Genomic DNA, 6,000 nt, shown 5'->3' on the forward strand with positions numbered 1-6,000 from the left:
ACCAATACTTTAAGAAGACCTTTGCCTTCCCCATCCCTTTCTTCCATTCTCCTCCTCTAACACGCAACTGGAATATATGTATACACACACACACACAGGTGTATCTCCAAAAATTTGAATATCCTCAAAAAGGTAATTTATTTCAGTAATTTAATTCAAAAAGTGGAAAACATATTGGGCCAGATCCACATAGATTTGGATAGGCGCAGCGTATCAGAGATACGCTACGCCACCGTATCTTACCTGGCTTTAAGTAAAATCCAGGAAGATTTTGCGCCGTAAGTTACGGCGACGTAGTGTATTTCTGGCGGCGGAATTCAAATCGGCGGGTAGGGGGCGTGATTCATTTAAATGAAGCGCGTCCCCGCGCCGATTGAACTGTGCATGCTCCGTTTTGAAATTTCCCGCCGTGCTTTGCACGAAATGACGTCGCAACGACATCATTTTTTGAACTTAGACGTGACTTACGTCCATTCCTATTCACGGACGACATACGCCAAAAAAATATATAATTCAAATTTCGACGCGGGAACGGCAGCCATACTTTAACATGGCAAGTCTATCTATACGCCTAGAGACGACGTAAGAGAATGCAACGGTCGCGCGTACGTTCGGGGATCGTCAGAAAAAGCTAATTTGCATACCCGACGCGGAAAACGTTGCGAACTCGACCCAGCGGACGCCAAAGTATTGCACCTACGATCCAAAGGCGTATGAAGCCGTACGCCTGTCGGATGGAACCCAGAAGCCGTCGTATCTAGGTTTGAGGATTCAAACTAAAGATACGACGCGGGTAATTTGAAAGTAAGCCGGCGTATGTACTCGCTATGTGGATCTGGCCCATTATGTAGATTCATTACACACAGTGATAAATTTCAAGCATTTTTTTATGTTAATTTTAATGATTATGGCTTAAAGCTAGCGAAAACCCTGTATCTCAGAAAAGTAGAATATTGTGATAAAGTTTAATATTGTAGACTCATGGGGTCACACTCTAATCAGCTATTTAACTCAAAACACCTGTAAAGATTTCCTGAGTGTTTAAATGGTCTCTCAGTCTGATTCAGTAGGTTACAGAATCATAGGGAAGACTGCTGACTTGACAGTTGTCCAGAAGACAGTAATTGACACCCTCCACAAAGGAGGGTAAGTCACAAAAGGTCATTGCTAAAGAAACTATCTGTTCACAGTGTTGTATCCAAGTATGTTAATGGAAGGTTGAGTGGAAGGAAAAAGTGTTCTACAAAAAGGTGCACAAGCAACAGGGATATCTGCAGCCTAAAGAGGCCATTCAAGAATGTGGGGGAGATTCACAAGGAACGGAACACAGCTTGTGTCAGTGCTTCAGGAGACACCACACACATATGTATCCAGAACATGGGCTACAACTGTCGCATTCCCTGTATCAAGCAACTCCTGAACCAGAGACAAGGTTAGGAGCATCTTACCTGGGCTAAGGAGAAAAAGGACTAAAAAAGTTGCTCAGTAAAAAAGTAAATTTTGCATTTCAATTGGAAATCCAGATCCGAGTCTGGAGGAAGAGTGGAGAGGCACAGAATCCAAGTTGCATGAGGTCCAGTGTGACGTTTCCACAGTCAGTGATGATTTGGGGAGCCAAGTTATCTGCTGGTGTTGGTCCACTGTATTTTATCAAGTCCAAAGTCAGCACAGTATTCTACCAGGAAATTCTAGAGCACTTCATGCTGACCAGCTTTATGGAGATGCAGTTTTCATTGTCCAGCAGGACTTGGCACCTGTCCACACTGCCAAAAGTACCAATACCTGGTTTAATGATCATGGTATCACTATGCTTGATTGGCCAGCGAACTCACCTGACCTAAACCCCTATAGGGAATCTGTGGGGTATTGTTAAGAGGAAGATGAGACACCAGATCCAACAATGCAAATGCCACAGGCTGATCGCCTCCATGCCACACTGTATTGATGAAGTAATTCATGCAAATGGAGCCCCGATCAAGTATTGGAGTGCATACTATACTGTACATGGACATACTTTTTTAGTAAGCCAACATTTCAAATTAAAAATACCTTTTTATTATTGTTCTTATGTAATATAAAAAAATTCTGAAATACTGAATTTGGGTTTTTCACTAGCTGTAAGTCATAATCATCACAATTAAAAGAAATACATATTTGAAATATATCTCTCTGTATGTAATTTCACTTTTTGAATTGAATTACTAAACTAAATTAACTTTTGATATGCACCTGTATATCTACAGTATCTCACATTTTTGTAAATATTTTATATCTTTTAATGTGACAATACTGAAGAAATTACACTTTGCTACAATATAATGTAGTGAGTGTACAGCTAGTATAACAGTGTAAATTTGCTGTCCCCTCAAAATAACTCAACACACAGCTATTAATGTCTAAACCACTGGCAACAAAAGTGAGTACACTCCTAAGTGAAAATGTCCAAATTGGGAATTAGCCACTTTCCCTCCCCGGTGTCACGTGACTCTGTGTTACAAGGTCTCAAGTGTGACTGGGGAGCAGGTAAGGTAAGTGGTTTTATTGCAGAAGAGAATCCTGCCTGTCCATCCATTTTCATGCTGCAGCCTAATGTTTCACTTTAAGTTGTTGGAAAGTTACATTATGTTGACTAATCACAGTGTAAAAAAAGTGCCACTAACCCCGTTAGTGGTCCCCAGTTGCTGGTTTTGAAAACACTGGAATAGACAGCCCCTTTATGCCTCTGAAGCCTTTAAGGAGAATCTTCCTTAAGGGTGAGAATGCTCACTAGGAAGACAAACAATAGACGTTACCTTTACAGGTTGCTATGTAGAAGGATGCTAAAAACAATATTCCACTTCTGTTATAGTAAAACACCAGCTTTGTTAAAATAGCTATATATTGCAAGGATTTGTTCTGTTCTGGAGATATTACATAAACTGTTTTTTTACATGCGGCTGAAACTGGCCAGATACAAATCCAGAAAAGAGGGGTGATGAAATATTTTTTTTTTATATATATATTTCCAGAGTCCAGTATAAGCACACTGTAAATGAGAAGTAGTTTACAGTTGTTGTAAAGGTGGGAGCCATGGGGGGGGGATGAGGCCGAGCTGGACTGCATGAGTACCTGAGTACCCCCCTAGCAATGGGCATCCTGGGGAGGTGGTGTACTCAAAAGGCAAGAGGAGCCAGGAGCCCATCAAGGGACCCCAGAAGAGGTGGAACAGGGCTGCTCTGTGCAAAATCACTGCACAGGGCAGGCAAGTATGATTGTTATTTTATAAAAAAAATCTGACTTTAATTATTTGCATCGTTAATTTGTGGAGCTTCCCACAAACGAGATACAAACACGTGCTGTTTGCTATAAAATCTAAAAAGAGCTAAGGCATTTTCAGATTTTTCCTGGTAAGGAACCTATATATCAGATTACAGTCTGCCAATCTGGCTGGTTTTGGGTGTCTGTCTATTGACAGCTTCAGATAATGATGTTTGACAGATCTTGAGGAGGAGGAAGGGAGGGGAGTGATAGAACAAGTTAGAATGCCCTGGCACAATAGTATCCTCCAAATAAGCAGGTTCCGGGAGAAAGTCGCATCCCCCTTCAATATGCAAAAAGCAGGAATGCCTGTATGACTCAAGCATTTGTCATAATTTGAATGCAAGTTTGAACATCCTCTGATTCTAGAGCCAAATTGTACATACAGAGGTGGCTTAAATGCTTAAATCAAAAGCACCAAGCACTTTATGAAAGCCACTGGTGAGGCAGGAGGAACTGGGAAGCCCAAAAAACACTCCATAGAAGGCAGAAAGGTAAATCTTATCATATCAAACTATGAGTTCAAGTATGATTTTTGTTCAACCAAAGTCATTAAGCTTTGAAGTAGCAGGAAACCCAGTGGGTGCCCTTGCAAAAGCCTAAATTATTGAACCAAGTCAGTGGAAAAGGCAGACTGGGGATACCCGGATCTTACACGAAGTAAAGACAACAGACACGATAGTCAGGCAATACAATTATTAGAGTACTCAATGTTACTGATGGCTCGTTAGGTCAGCATATTATGGTTTATAAATAATGTATTTACCTGCTGCAGCCCAAGTGTTGGCTTATTCCACTATAAGTATATGACAGACACACTTTTTAGTGTTTTTTTCAGGCAAATATACATGTTCTTATCACTCATACCTGGAGTAATGTCTTCCACTCACAGAGCCCACATAAGAAAGTGTAGAACCCTGTCTCATCATTAATTAAAGTATATGTATAGACAAGACGTTTTACTAATTTTGGATACAGGGAAAAGTAAAAAAAAAAAAACACAACAGTTTATTCTTTGCGGTCAGTGTCACGTTGTAAAATATACACTTATCTTGTGAATTCCTTTGTTGCAGTCTCTACAGCATAGTAAAAAAAAATCCTGACAGGGGTTCTTATCGTTGCCCCAGCCCATGCAAACTGAAACAAAAACTTTCTGTAGCTGTGCCTACTGACACCCAGCCATTTAACACAATAAATGTTCAACTCGTAAAATCAGATCACTTGATGTCATGTTCTTATGTTGAATAAATATACAACCAAAATAGGCTTACAGGTTATGGAGTGACTCTGCAGGCAGACAGATATATTTGAATACCTTGCTCTTGCAGTGTGTCCCCAATGTAAAGAGAATCAGTCAGAAGCTGGATATTACAAGACTGAATATACAGCACTTAATGATCATCACTGTACTAGCTTATGTGTGAATGATTTAATGTCCTCCCTTTTTAATGTTTACTTTGTCTGGACCTGACACTTTAGCTTGAGCATCAGAGGTCATTTGAAGTCTGACAGGGACTTCAATGTTTACTGCCTGAGCTCACCACGCTTCCAGAATAGTCCTACATCACTTTACATTGCTCTTAAAGATAGGATTCCGTTATTCAACACAATTTTGCACTTTCAGGTGTTAGAAGTGTGTGAAGGTAGGCAGCTGTCAGGACACTAGAGCTGAAATGTCGATCAAAGTAAGCAAAAGTAAATAAAAATCAACCCAGAAGTCTGCAAAGTTATAACAATTTAAGACTGCTAATTTCTCTTTAAATGAAATTGCCTAACCAATTTGGATATCTGTGTGTAGTAACAAGGATCTCCCTCCACACACTGTCCCTATTCTTGACAGGAAGGTACAAGTTTTACAGTTCAGCTCAAAAGTTTGCTTATGGCAGGAATTGAGAAATTTTGGCATCGATATTGAAAATACGACTGATCATGCCAATACGTAGAGTTGCATGGTCGAGCTGCCAGAAAGATGCCTTTACTGCGTCAATGCGGCAAAAAAGCCAGATTACAATATACCAGACTACACCTTGACACACCTTACCAGGCCTTTTTGTGGTATTAGATAGTAAAGGCTTCTTTCTGGCAGCCCGACCATGCAGTTCATTTTTGTTCAAGTATTGTCGTATTGTGCTCCTTAAAAGCAATCACACCGTCTTTTTCCAGAGCAGCCTGTATTTCTTCTGAGGTTACCTGTGGGTTTTTCTTTGTATCCTGAACAATTCTTCTGGCAGTTGTGGCTGCAAACTTTATTGGTCTACCTGACCTTGGCCTCAAGAGATCCCCAAATTTTCCACTTCTTAATTATGATTGAACAGTACTGACTGGCATATTCAAGGATTTGGATATGCTTTTATATAATTTTCCATCTTTATAAAGTTCCATATACCTTGTTACACAGGTCTTTTGGCAATTATTTTCTGCTCCCCATGGCTCAGTATCTAGCCTGCTCAGTGCATCCACGTGAGAGCTAACAAACTCATCGGCTGTTTATAGACAGACACTAAAAAATCCACAGATTTTAATCTGTGTGTATCACCTTGTGTGTCTGTACCAAGACCAAACAGTCCAGGGTATGTAATCTTTTGATCAGGGCAATTTGGGTGAATTGAGTTATCATTATGATTTAAAAAGGAGCCAAACAACTATGTGATAATAAATGGCTTCCTATGATCACTATCCTTACATAAAAGACAGACAGTTTTA

This window comes from Rana temporaria, chromosome 1 (assembly GCF_905171775.1).
Source record: "Rana temporaria chromosome 1, aRanTem1.1, whole genome shotgun sequence".
Taxonomy (NCBI): Eukaryota; Metazoa; Chordata; class Amphibia; order Anura; family Ranidae; genus Rana; species Rana temporaria.